General features: G+C 39.7%; 1 protein-coding gene across 3 annotated transcripts in view; it reads right to left on the bottom strand.

The window, feature by feature from the left end:
• CRACD (capping protein inhibiting regulator of actin dynamics) overlaps window positions 1–14,705 on the bottom strand; it is a 140,725-nt gene that overhangs the window by 68,776 nt on the left and 57,244 nt on the right. For 2 of the 3 annotated variants that reach the window (XM_054204080.1, XM_054204081.1), the window contains one exon: window positions 6,057–6,197. The gene's annotated coding sequence lies outside the window, so the exon portion shown is untranslated. Of the gene's footprint in view, window positions 1–6,056; window positions 6,198–9,164; window positions 9,258–14,705 lie in introns of those variants that run through there. The other variant, XM_054204082.1, reaches the window with a different exon arrangement.

Below are 14,705 nucleotides of genomic sequence, written 5' to 3' on the forward strand. Positions count from 1 at the left end.
AGCCACAGGCATAAGCAGTTTCTTGGCAGTAATTTTTGAGGAAGGAAGAGGCTTCCTCTGCAAATAAAATGAAAATGTGTTCTGTCTCTTTAATTTACAACCAAAAAAACGAGTTTATTTTTACAGTACCTGAATCATCAGTACCCAGTACCTCAGAGTGAATATTTTGGTTAGTATCCCTTTTAGCTGCAGCCATGTTTTTGGGTAGGTTTTTTTATTGTTTGGTATTTTTCAAATGTTACTGAAACAAGAAGTACAGCACAACACATTTATATAACCACTGAGATTTTTGAAATCAAACACAAGCTTAATATTCCCTTATTTTTAAATCACTGTTCTTGCAGTAAACTGTCTTACATTTTAGGCTTCTTTGGGAACTATGCAGTAGTAGTATTGTGAGGGTGCAAAAGTTGTTACGTTATGAAATCTTTAATATATGAAAATTATAGCTATGCTTCGTAACAAAATGCAGCAGCACCAGTAAGTCATACCTCCAAGGAACCACAGAGCCCTGTAATAAGAAAGTCACATTGTGCAGGACATGTTTTCCATCTTACTGTCTGTATTCCTTCCCCTGATTAGCAATGGAAACAATTAATAGTATCATATATTTATATAATAAATATTTAAAATAATATTTTCAGTATTCCTATGTAACACAATAAACAAATAGTGCCATACATGAACAGTATATAAAACAGTATAATAAACAGTATTATAGTATAAAGCACTGTATTGGCTACCTGAACGCTGCAGAAGTACAAAGAAACCTTTTCACAGAAAACAACTTTCTTCAAATTACACTCTCTAGTTGCACGTTTTCCATACTTTAAGTTTCTCCAAGGAATAAACAGCTACATTAATGGGCTCAATAAAAGATACTCCTATGTAATATAGGCAGTAAAAGTATTATAATGGCACATGGTATCTTCCAGATCTAGCAAGATAGACTTTAAAATTACAGCTTTTGTCTTTCTGTAAAACATATAGGCAGATTAAAATAACAGCTTAGAGGCCTTGAAGAGTTTTTTAAGTGAAACTCACCTACTGGTTAAATATTTTTCATACTTTCCTTCATCTCATCTCCAGAACCATTCTTTTCTGGGGAAGAAGTCTTACTTTTAGACAATAACATAAGCAATATGGAAAAAAAAAGATAGAAAACATTGTTTTCTACATGACGTTGTTTTATCCTGAGTTATATCAACAAAAATTAGCATCCTCAGCTGGACCCTGCCATGGAAAACATTATCCAAGCATGACAGGAGAGTTCAGCTCCCCTTTCTACTTAATGATAAAGATGGTGGAGCTGAAGAAGGACCTTGTCTTGAAGACACCTCTGCAAACTGCCTGCTCAGGACATTGCAGATCTCCAAGAAGTTCGGGGAGCGCAGTGAAACACGAAGTAAAAATATCAAAGTATGCACGGGCAGCTTTTTTAAAAGCTGTGGAAGTCTCTGAGCTGTGTTTCAGCTGAGAGATTCATTCAGATGGGGGGGAGGAAGGCCACAGGGAATTTTAAATCTTTGAATACAGAGCAGACAGTCAGTCCACTGCCAGCACTGAATTTAACATGCCGTACCATAATTAGCTCTGATATCTACATGGGTGTCTTTTCCTTCTAGAATTTCCCAAAGAGCTTTACCTCTCTCCGTCCTAGTCAGCCACTAAAGCCCAGAGCTATAGTGAGCTTCCAGTTCAGGGAAGCACTAAATCATATTAAAATTGAGCGTGTGATTCTCTTCTCCTGAATTAGATTCTAAGATTATTTAGCCATTGCTGGATGCTTGGGGCAGGACATCACAAACACAAACACCACTTCAGCAAAGTCAAATCAGGATTTGTGACAGTTTTTGCCTGTCCCAAACCTACAAACCTGAATTCCTGAGTACCCTTAAGATCCAAAATTGAACTTTAAAACTCTAATGTAGGGGCAGCAGTACAAAAAAAACCCTATAGAGAATCCTTTCATTGTCCCACTTCTAAAAGTACTAGAGGAAGCATAAATCACCTTTTGCCCTCAGATAATTTTGCCTGCAGTACTCTTCATTGATATTCTCTCAGAATTCAGCACAGAAGAAATCAAAAGAATCTAACCTAGAGATTAACTAAACCTGGATTGATTGTATAAACTCCTGTCATCAGCAGGAGCACAAAAATAAAAAAGCCTAACAGAAACTGATCTAAATTTTGCAAATATGGCTCCTGGCCTTGAGAAAAAATTGACTTGACAGAAGGAATCTTGAACACATTGAAAAAGCTCAAGAAACAGTCAGGCTTCACAATTTGGGCCCCATTTTGAGCTGTAAGCTGCTCCAAAATACTTCTGGTGAGCACGGAAATCTTGCTTGGAAGTATCGAATCTAACTAGGAACAAAAACCTCAATTCCAATTATAACTTGGTAATTAAAATAAAGAAACATATTTAATTAGAACCAAGCAGTACTGCTGCAATCAAATCATTTCACAAAAATTAGCTGTGCCTTAGAAGCTAGAGTATTCATTTTTCTAAATCTCTCACTCTATATTAAGTACAAAGACTCAAAAACATATAGGCATCTAGAGACTGAATATAAATACTGATTTTAACATCGATATACCATCCAGTTTATCCAAGGGAAGTAAAAGCAGAAAAACCCCTCTATTCTTGCAGAATGATCAAACCAAGTTTTTGCATGCTGGGTACCTTCCTGGGGAAACAGAGCGGATGTGAAAGTCAGCTAATGTAGGTATATATTGAGAGGCTTAAGGAACATGAAAAATGTGACATGGCAACTTGTTTCGTTCATTTGTTGTTTTCTTTATAGTCGTCTTACCCTTATTTCAAAGCAAGGTGATCAAAAATAACTCTGTTCTTCACCACGACAGTATTACTTTTCAGAGGAAATTTCTGTGCAGGAGCCTGTGCCACTCACTTCACTCTCCCCAGGCTCTCTTGGACATCCCAAAGTTAGGTGTTGCTTCTACATTACAGTAGAACTACCTACTGCCCTCCCACTTCCCTACCAGTAATAATAAAAAAAACCCCAGCCCTCTCAACTTCCAAAAGCTTACAGGTTGCCATCCTGGTAAATATTAGGCATGGATCTCACAACTCTTAGAAAGAGGAGGATCAAATACCTGGACTTATAGGCTGGTAGCCTCCAACTCCCTATAGGTTGGCCACAGAGACAAATATACACAAGTAGATTCCCCAAATGATACGTGAAATAAGTAACTGATAATTACAGCTTAGTTTTCAGGTCATCAAAATCTTTAGAATTTTCACTGTGCAAGTCCTCTTCCTATTCTTGCCCTGCCACGATCAGCAGACGGATTTAACCACACGAGTCTACAACTCCTGCTGCAAAGTTCTGTGCAGTTCTGCAGACGGTGTGATGTTCTGAACTAATTAGTTAATTGCATATCAGAAAATACTTTCCATGGAACTGTGAACGTAATTTCAGATTGCTGCGACTCTCAGGTCATCCTCTCTGTTGTTCTTCCTCAGACATGGAGGAGACAAAGAGTTGGTGCTTCCTAAGTAGGACACAAGTCGGGGAGGGCCATGTAGTGGGCAGATGTGGCTGCAGTAAGCACGGATGAGTTTTCTAGGTGGTTTCACATTAAGACTTATTCTAATTATCACTCACATTCATTGCAAATATAATACAAAAAAAGTCTAGAAACCTAGAAAATGAATCATGAACAAATGCTACAACATAATGTTGATTAAACCATGGTCTCTGTCTTCTTGGCAGGACCTCTTCTTCAATAAAATAAGGAAATAAATTATTCGCATAGCTGGTTATCACTCAGTGACTCATTTCATAAAATCCTTGCAGTTTGTACTTCCACAAAGTGACTGAAAGAACACAATCAACTGTATCCATAGTCATCAGTTATTGTAAGAAAGAAATCTAAACTGGGTAAACATAAAGAACAAGAGAGGCAAAAGAAGGAAAACAAGAAATTAATGGAATATAGGGGGAAAACAGCTTTGGAAGATACAAATGAAATCAGAGACCTTAGTAGAACATGAAAGAGCTTTTCCTAGTCTTCCACTTTTTTTGAAGAATGAAAACAAAACGTGTGCCTTAAAGGAAGCCTGAAGCCTCTGGAGAAGCAGGATGGGGTCACCAATAAACACGGGTCTGAAGCTGTAAGCGTTTTAACCCAGAAAATGTGAAATGGTAGAATGAGATAGAAAATAATGTACGTCTTAGAAAAAATAAAATATTAGACTTCAGTAAACTTGATCAAAAATTGACTAACAAGACATTTACAAACGATTTACAACAAAAAGAATCTGATGGATAAACAAAATCTCTACTCACAGTACAAATGATTTCCTGACAAAGTTTTGGTCCTATTTTCTGCAGGAAAAAGCAGAATATTCTGACAACAGGATATGGGGACAGGTTATGAAAGAACACTGGGTGGATGTAGGAAAAAAATAGCTTTAATTCCCTTGGAAAAAATTATATGCAAATTCTATACAGAAATATATGTGTTACATACTTTATATAATGAAATTCATATTAGCTAATCAGGAGATGGTATTCTGACTGAACGCTCTCATAGGCAGCTCTTTGAATATTTGTATTTTAAGCCGATGGGTATTGTATTTTACTTAGCAAAGTAAAAAATGTGCTATTTGAAAACTGCCATATTGCACGCAAAAATGAAGTCTATTAAAAGGAAACAGAAGACAGCTCAGAATCTGTAATTGTTACACACAAGCATCAGGGAAATATGAAGTTAGAGAGAGCAGGCAGACAGCATCCTGCAGGCATCGAGCATGGGTGGTGTGCGCTTTCCATGGGTGGTGGCACACTTTCTATCTCCCCGTTTGAAAAAATAAAAACATATCCTTCCCATAACACGTTAACAGACGACATCTCACAAATCGGTATTTCAAAAACACGCGTGCACCTTCAGCTGAGGTGTAGGAGCTGTTTATGGCAGAAGAATGTCCTCATGACCATGATCGTCTCAAGAAAAGAGAACCTTTTTTAATTAACAACAAGCCAATGTACTTCAGCTGATAATTTTCAATGAGTTGTCAATATCCGCCAGTCAAACATACATTTTGGCAAGACAGTCATAAGTAAGGCAGGACTCTTAGTTAATTCATAGCCTCTGTTAATTCACAGGGTGATATAGGTTAGGCAGGACAGATTCTCTAAACCACATAAATAACTTCGAATGGCAGAACCACGTTGTTTTGTGCAAAAGCAAAGACAGCATTTACGCATTAGATGGACACCGAACTCAGTTTTATAGGAATGCAGTGTAGAGTAGAGCGTTTGCAGACGAAGTCGTTGGTGGACACATTTGCCCAGGGACCACATTATTACCTATCATTTGCAACGCCAACGTTCTTCCCAGACCAAAAAAAATAAATAAATAAAGTGAAAAAGAAAACAGAAAATCTGAATGGAAAAAATCCTCTGCTGCTGTCACTCCACTTTCAGAGGAAATGCGCACGGTGTAGGATGTTTTAACTGTTTTCAGCTTCTTCCAATACTTTTCAGAACTGAAACGTCTAAGGCAGTAGACTTGTAAATATTTTAGAATAAACAATAAATCCAAAACCTGTCAGAAAGGAAAACAGTGCAGATCCGTTCTGATAAAAGCCTAAACGGTGAACTATTACTTAGCACTAATTCCCAGCGGCAGCGTTCTACAAACAGGCTGTATATCTGCCTTGGCAAAACGAGAGCTGCTTGGTAAACCAGAGACTACATAAATCTTTGCATGGCTAAGAATAACTTCAGTGCTTGAAATAAAAGAAAATATTTGCTGTTGTGTGCTGGGCTTGTTTTCTTTTTTCCCAAAATATACAAAAAAGCTACACAAAAAGTAGTTCCAAGTACAGTAACACATGCATTACAGACTTCCTTTAATACGAAAAAGCTTTTTTTCCTGGTTATAAGTTAGAAAATGCAAGTTAAAATAAGTACTTTAGTGTTCAGTTATTATCTACATTTTCAATTCTGCCTTCAACTTAATGAAATCTTCAATGAAGACGTCACTTGCAGTGTTAAAGGATCAGGAGAAAAACATTTCCTTACCTTTTTTTAAGCGGTGGTGTGGTATTCTCTCTGTTCACACACTCTTGTTCTCTGTCTGAAGTGGGGATTTTTCTTTAATATAACCGCTCAGAAATCAGGATACGCTGCTAAGGACCAGCGGTCAGCATTCTCCCAGACTGCCTAGGCATGAAGGGGAAAGAAAGAATTTTAGTTCACTAGCCTAAGAGTATTTTTACATTTTCCCTCTTTTGAGGGGTGGCTTATAAGCTGAGCAATTCCTGCCTGCCCCATCTCTTGTACATGGTTTGAGATGTTTGCAGGCTAAAAAAAAAAAAGATATTGCAACCCGAGAAATTTTCATTAGCTTCGGATTTCCCTCTGAGACTTTCATACAAAATGGTCTTTCTTTACTCTGTCTAACTAGTGAAATAGCAACACTTTCTTATTTTTCCTTCCAAACAGCCACATCCTGCAGTTCTAAATCAATTATATCTCAAGAAAAATATGTCACTGTTTTTACTGTACTTTGGGCTGGAATAAAAATGCGGTATCTGACTCCAGTTTCTCAAAAGGAAAAACTAGCAACTTCTAAAAATTAAAATGAGAGCTTATCATAACTTTGATTTTCCTTCAACTAGAGTACGTAAAAATGAGTTTTAACTATTTTTCTGGAAAAAAAGCACGAAATGCCTTTTTTAATAAAAACCCCCTTTCTTATTACAAAATGACATGGTAATAGACTGCAAAGTAGGAAAAATTTAAACAGGTGAAAACAACTTGTAAAATTGCACAGAGCAACTGAATTACGTTTTTTTCAACCATTTTTTCTTCTGGTTTCACTCGTTTTTAGTTCTACAATGAAAAATTTGAAACTGATTTTGAACAAAATCATGACTTAAACGTTTCTTCAACTTTGAGAAACAATTTTCTGACCCTCATTAGGGATTGTTATCCTTCATTCTGCATATAACTAAAAGTGAGTACTAGTTGTAGCAACTATCCTATTCCCACACTCTATATAAATAATATATAACTATATTACTATATAAATACTATATAGCTATATTACTATAAATACTGTGTAACAGTTATTACTATAAATAATAAATAATTTGCTATATTCATTCATCCTTACATCCTTAGGCAGCTACAAATAAGAGCATTTTTTTGGAACAATGTAATTAGGGTATCGGCAAAATCATGCTGCATTTGACAAGATGAAGATAAGTGCATTGTTTCCCCTTTGGCAATCAAGCAGAACAGCTTGTGGGTATTAAATGGTGCAGTTATTAGCCCTGATATTCAGCTACTGCTGAAGTTCAAGGGGCTACGTGTTGTTGGGTGCTCTCAGGCTGCCAGGACAGATAATGTAGATCAACAAACACATCTGGAAGAAGGCAAAGTCCATTTAAGCTGAGAAACGACAAATTAGCACTCAATTGACTCTGCACCACTCATAGCATTCAGGATGTCTTTCAAGGTGTGAATGAAATATGAAAATGCAATATGAAAACATCCAGACCTTGTCAGGCCAAATTTAGAAAAAAAAAAGAAAGGTACTCGTCATGCCTATGACAAACTGTGAAGGTCTCGAACTGCTGGGATTTGTGTGTAGCTGGGAACTACAGATGTTAAAAGTCTCATATATGCACATCAGCCTCAAATCTAATTTTCACACATGGACTCAGCACTACCCTCTTCCTTATGGGCAGTACTGAAAAGAGCACGTGCAACGGTTTGAGCACTGAAAGTCTGTGGCCTGTAACAGGATATCAGGTCAACGCTGTTCTAGCAAAACAGGCAGGAATGTATTCACGTTTTCACCAAAAAGCACCCCCAGTAAAGAATTATCAGTGGAAAGGGTAGTGAGGCTCTATGAGGGTGGTGAGGCACTGGAACAGGTTACCCAGAGAAGCTGTGGCTGCCCCATCCCTGGAGGTGTTCAAGGCCAGGCTGGATGGGGCTTTGAGCAGCCTGATCTAGAGGGAGGTGTCCCTGCCCATGGCAGGGGGGTTGGAACTAGATGGTCTTTAAGGTCCCTGCCAACCTAAACCATTCTATGATTGTATAAAGTTCTCTGTTAGCTCCTATCCGTAAATCCTGCATGCCACCAAAAGCCATTTCAAGCACTGTCTCTCTGACAGTCCCTACCCTACAGATGTCATGTTGTTCACTGGCAGAGCAGAAAACATCGCTCAGTGGGACACGTCTGCTGATTTCATGTTTCCCTGTCCTTCTTGCACCTGACTGACTGATGCTAATGGTTGTGGCGCAGCAGACACCGGGAGTTCAACGCACCTGCAATAGAGAGCCTGCTGTAACCCAGAGACTTCAGGTCACCTTGCGTGCATCCCAAGGGGAGCAGTAAATCTGCCGGTGACTGCCATTATGGAGAGTCAATTTTCATTCTGCTGGTTAAGGTTTTGAAGCACGTGAGCAACGGACCAACCTCTGAATTAGTTCATTGTTCCTGAAAATCAGAATCTAAAGGACTTTGAACTCCTGGATATAATACAGACCTCCATTGTTCAAGGTGCAAGAAAAAGTTCAAACTTAAAGCACAGTCAGTGTTGACTACTAAGCTCAAGAAGCACACAATGAGATGCCCTGGCACTAATAAGCAAACAGAAAAGTTCTTCCTTCTATGTAATAACTTTCTTTTTCTTCTTGGGGGAAGAAGTGGAGACAGGAGGATAGGAAAACATTTCCATGAAAAGGAAATTCCCACAGACAGACCAGCACGGAAGATTTGGACCTTCAAAGATTATTCCAGGAAGCTACTGTATATCATCTTTTTCCAATGCAGCCATAAAATTCAACACAGTATTAGAAATATGTATTTCCAGCATAGAAAGCTAAGCAGACGCATATTCTGCATACACTTAAGAAAAATTACTGCATCCCACAGGAATAAATAGCAGACAGAAGCAATGACGCCAGGCCCAGAGCCCATGAAAATCTGACCAGAATGAAAATCAGGAAAGAAAAAGTTGCTTCAGTTTCTCGAGATTGTGTTGGAGGACAGAGAGCGCCATACTCCGCATTTCACCTTTTCACAATCTACACTTTACCTCGAGACATAATAATAGTATAAAACTTTAGAACAGAAAAAGGCCATTATAAAAGCAGATCCCTGAAAACACCTACCCTGATGCTAGAGTTACGAGTGGTAAATTGATCAACCGGTCTATTTTCAGCTTCTCAGACAATAGTTGTTCTTGTACACAGTCCACATGGTTGTTATTTTACCACGCAACACAAGACTAGTAGGCAATTAAGCATGGCAAACCACCAAATATTTGACCACTAAAGGACCCTGCTATATCTTTTCCCCCTGCCTATTAAGTACCTGTTTTTCTAAGAGCATGTTTCAACTTCTTAGAATAGCTGAGTAACACTCCAAAAGGAAAATATGTTCAGTATCCCACAGGTAAATATAACCAACTCCACTCACAGAATCCTTTTTTTTTTCACATGCAAAGAAAGCTTCTTATTCAAAGAAAAAAAAAAGTGTTTCTCATCAGACAGAGAAAGCCAATATCAACAGCTCCAGAAAAAAGCAGTAGAGTGTAGAGATATCTTTCAGTTAAAATTCTGAAAGCTGTGACTCAGTGTTTTCTATCATGAGCAAGAACACGATCCTTCTATGAATTGCACGGTTTCTTTAGAACATGAGAGCACTCTGCACTAGAAACAGTGTTAGCACATTTAAAAAATGTGATTCTCCAATTTAATTGAATAACACCTATAATTTAAAGTATACGGTACATATACAAAAATACACAGAATATCAATAAAAAGACTTCTTTTTTTTTTTCCCAGACTATTTACCTGACAAAAGCTTGCAATGAGTTATTAGCCAGGAAAAGTTGTACAGTTCAGAAAAACACTTTTGGCATTGTCAGGCTTGGGAAACAAGTTAGTATTGCCGTACAAGCTGTTTTACTAACAAGTCATAGTACATTTTGATACCAAGGTTTAGTTTTTAAATTAAAAACAAAACCAAAAGAACTCTCAGGCAGTTGTTTGGTGGCCACTAATACGTTCATTTCTCTGTACCAGAGACTGAGACGGTTCTGCGTCAGACATCATGCAATTTCACTGCTTTAGATTATCCTCTCTGACAGTGCATCACATAGTGCCCACAACTGCTCAAAGCTAAGAAAATCAATATTAGGTCATATTAGCATTTTATCATGGTTCCAAAGTTGAGTTTTTGTCCCTAGCCCCTTCAGGGCTGGGTCCTGCAGGGAGCACAATCCCCAGACACGCGTGCATTTGGATATGTTTGTATGTATACATATTTGTGTGTATATACACACACACGCACAGCGCCATGGAATGACAGGTTAAGTTTCTCAAATGCCGCTTCCTTCCCAAAGTCAGAGGTTTGGGCTGTTCAAGGGGAATGAATCCCCTCACTGCAATTACTGGGACTCATTAAGAGAAAAGTAATATGGTAGCAGATATGATCTGACCTGCCCTTTCCTAGGTTTCTGCAAGTTACATAGTTTTACCAAAATGCGTAAGAAAAGTCGCAGAGAGAGTTTTATTTCAAAAGGGACTACCACCATACTAATAAGTGCACCTCTCCTGTCCATATAAATATGGTGAGTAAATTGTGTTCTTGTTCCATTGGCAGAAAATAGTACCCAAACACGGTGGGCAAAGTCTTCTCACTCCTCAGTCAAAAGCAAATTCCTTTTATGCTTTCTTGGGAGAAAAATAAGAAGCTAAACATTCAGAACTAGCAATTAAAAGCACTACAAATAACAGAAAATGTAAAAATCATGGTTAGTAAATACTATGTCAAAAAAGAGCGCGTGAAACCTGGTATAAGAAAAGCTTTTATAGCTCAATCTATTATCATTGACATGGCCTGGAACTCTAGGATATCACAAAATATCATTTAATTCATACAAGGGCTACATGTCTGAGGCAAAAACAAGCAGTAAAAATGTTCCGCTCCCAGTTTTCAACAGTAGTAGAGTGCAGACTTCTCCCATATCTCCTGGCACGGTTATTTTCAGCCATGCCTTGCAAGGCATCCTCTTCCATAGTGCAAACTCAAGCAAAAAAAAAAAAAAAAAGAGGAAAAAAAAAAAAAAGACCAAAAAACCTGAAAAAGATCTGAGCTGACTATCAGGAGTATTCCACAAGCCGGAACTTCTGAACAATACCTGCAAGGGCACGTAACAAGTTAGAAAGGTGTCAGAGCCAGGCGCTTCTCAGTGACATCAAGTGACAGGACAAGGGGCAATAGGCACAGACTGAAACAGTGGAGGTTCCCTCTGAACATCAGGAAATACATATTTACTGGGAGGGTGACCGAGCACTGGCACAGGTTGCCCAGGGAGGCTGTGGGGTCTCCCTCCTTGGAGATAATCCAAACCCAACTGGACAGAGTCCTGGGCAACCAGCTCCAGGTCGCTCTCCTTCAGCAGGGGGGGTTGGACCAAATGACCTCCAGAGGTGCCTTCCAACCTCAGTCATGCTGTCGTTCTGTGAAAATGGAAGAGGAGAAGCCAGGAAGGTAATTTCCATGTGGGAAACAAAAATAGGAAAACTTTCTTTTTTTTTTTTTTTAAAAGTACAACCCTATTTATCACAAGCCAAACAATGACATGAGTAAACACGGAAAAACTGGATTAACCTTGACAGACCTGCAGAACAATTGCTGCTGACACTGTAATTTTCCTGGGTCAGGCTGACACCATTAAAAAGTCACCTCTCCAGTCGAGGTTGTGTAGATAAAATTCAAACGCATGCAAAAGACTGAGTGGGAAGGAAGCTTTGATCTCCCAAAAATGAAAGGCAGGAATAGCCTTCTCAGAAAACCCTGCGGGTCTTGATATGAAAAACGTAGATTTTGCAGGGCAGGCGTCCCCCGCCACGGACGCACAGTGCAGCCACATGGTCCCGTCATCTCTGCGCTCCCTCACTTCCCTCCAGCACACGCAGGGGCAGCGGAGGTTAATTGTATTTGCACAGGCGAGCAGCGAAGCTGCATCTAAAGACAGCAGAGGACACACGGATGGGTAAATGAGACTCCTGGAGGCGCACGATATTACTGCTGATAGGGTACGGAAAAGGGAAAACTCACGTGGGTCTAGGGGAGCTTGACGGCATCGCAGGAGGAAAATGGGTGGATTTCCACAATACGTGAACGCGCCACGGTGCGGGAGCATAGGCAGAGCGTGCTGTAGTTTTAACAGCAACTAAATCAAAATAAAACCCTATTTTTGCCAGTGTTGTAGGGTGTTAGAACTTCTCTAACAGACCATCCAGGCCAGCAGAGCTCTGCGATACTCGTCCTTGGCTAACCTCAACCTGCCCTAGCCACGGGGAGCGTGCTCAAGTGTGAATCAACTTACACTTTATTGCAGTGTTTAGTTATACTTACACTGGCAGAATTTAGGTGTGAAGTGGCAAGGAATAAATGAGAACCCAACCTCTCCCTGGGCTTAGGCTTGTCTTCCTCACAGTTTATATGTCACACTGCCTTCAGAAGAGGTAGTTGGTTGTTTTTTTCTTTTAAAGCAATATTGTCCTTTCTCAAGGACTATAAACATCTTCAATTAGAAATGCTTCTAATACACTCTGAAAGAGAAAAAGGTGAAATACTACCATTTCTTCATTTTGCTGCCAAGATCTACAGTGTTGGTTCTCTGGTTTTTGTGCCAATTATAACCTCTAATGTTCAGAAAAAAAATAATGTTATTGCTTTCCTTGCAGTACCTTAAATGATAAGGCAGGTCATCATCTGTTGCAAGATTGTTTTATGATGGTAAAATTCCTCCAGTTATTTTCTGTCCATTTAAAGTGCTATGTTTTAACACTGTTCTATGGCTACAAGTGTCACTCCTGAGTATATGCCCACACTATTTCCAAACACAGATAGAAAAATCATTATTTGCAATATTATGTGACCAGATTCCATTCCCTTTATTGGATCTCCACTGAATTCTGTGCCACAGGCTGGCTTAAATGAGGCTGTAAAGTTGCTTGTGGAGTAGGATCCTGCTCTACAAGAGTAAAAGTAAAAAGACTGTTAAAAGAACTTGAAAGAAAAAGAAAAAAGGAACAGAAAAGCCTGAGAAACTCCTTCTTGAGGAATGTCATATCACAAAGCACACAGACAGCGCAAGCTGCATGGAGTAATGATGCCTAACCCTCATGTATACCCAAGAATAGAGGGGAAAGGGAGCTTCTTGTAACTATCTCCTTGGTCTATACAGAAATCACTAACAATCAGTTTCAGGTACTTGCTGGTGCAGAAATAAGTTTGCCAGCTGCCTTGGAAGCTGTCTGAAGAAAGGCACTACGTACACATAAATCATTAATGAACTGAGTGACCTCATCCTTGGGTAACTAGAGAAGCCTAAAAACAACACGCTGTAGAGGTAGAAAGTCTTCTAGTCAGCAGTGCCAAGCACCAGCAGGCAGCACACACAAGAGTGTCCATCTGATGCCATAGCAGATTCCTTTTGACAGGCTTCGTGTTTTTATCTCAACCACCACAGGTCATTGGTGGCAAAAAGCAGAAGATTCTGAGGGCAGACGAGTGCACAGTTCAATAATTAAGAGGGGGATCCCTGTCTTTTCTCTTGGTTTCATCCAAGGCTTGCCTGAAGTGAAGCACTTGATGGCAGTAAAATACATTTTGCAACCTTTAAGAACACAAAAATAGTCATTGCATCTAAGCTGGTAGATGATGCAAAGCTGGTAGCACAAACCACCATGGTCCAACCTGTGGCTTGCAGCAACGTCCTGGGGAAGATGGGGACCAAATGTACAAAGAGAAACTCTGTTTTAGGAACCACCCAGCTTCTCCAGCCTCACAGAGTGACAGGACCTACCCCCACACCCAACGCGGCAGCAGCAACCCAGCTTTTTGGGGCACTTTCCTTGTTTTTCAGCCTTGCTCCCTCACTTTTCGATGCCTGTGGCTGCCGCTGCTTCAGCCCAGCTCTTTCCCCAGCCCATTCGCATGATGATAGCATGGAAGATGCAGGATGCAAAGACTGACAAGGAAAGTCAGGAGAGAGGGCAGCTGCCGGCACAAAGTGAGATGAGGAAAAAGCCTCTTGGCACAGGGGTAAAGCTGCTGCTATGTGAAATAAGGAGTGATCATGGTTGAAGATGTCCCTGCTTACTGCAGGGGCTTGGACTAGATGACCTTTAAAGGTCCCTTCCAACCCAACACATTCTATGATTCTATGGTTCTATATGTCCGAAGTACCCAGATCCAGGTCCCCTGAGTTCAAAGTTGTGGCGTTTGACAGAGACTCTTGCAGCCCCTAGTACAAAAAATTCAGTTACACCAAACTGTCCTCATAATTGCAAGTTTCTTAATGGTATGATGAGGACAGCAGTTCTTCAAAGGTCATTTAAATGAAGACAGGATGGTGACTTTGCAAGACCAATGAGGTTGTTCAATGCACAAGGATCACCATTGAGGAAAACCAAACAAAGGCAAAGATTTCTGTGAAAAAAGCCAAAAAAAAAAAAAAGTAAAAAAAAGGAGATGTTTGTCTGGTTGGCTTCTCTGGCAGAGCAGAAGAGATGAAGAGATGTTTCTGGTAATGTGAGTCGAATGAGCTAATGCTTCGCTGGGCGATTCTCTGGAGCCAGTGGCTCTGTGATTGGCATGCTGTTTTCTTTTGTTTCTTCTCCATAGAGAGAAGT

The sequence above is a fragment of the Rissa tridactyla genome, chromosome 5 (genome assembly GCF_028500815.1).
Source record: "Rissa tridactyla isolate bRisTri1 chromosome 5, bRisTri1.patW.cur.20221130, whole genome shotgun sequence".
NCBI lineage: Eukaryota > Metazoa > Chordata > Aves > Charadriiformes > Laridae > Rissa > Rissa tridactyla.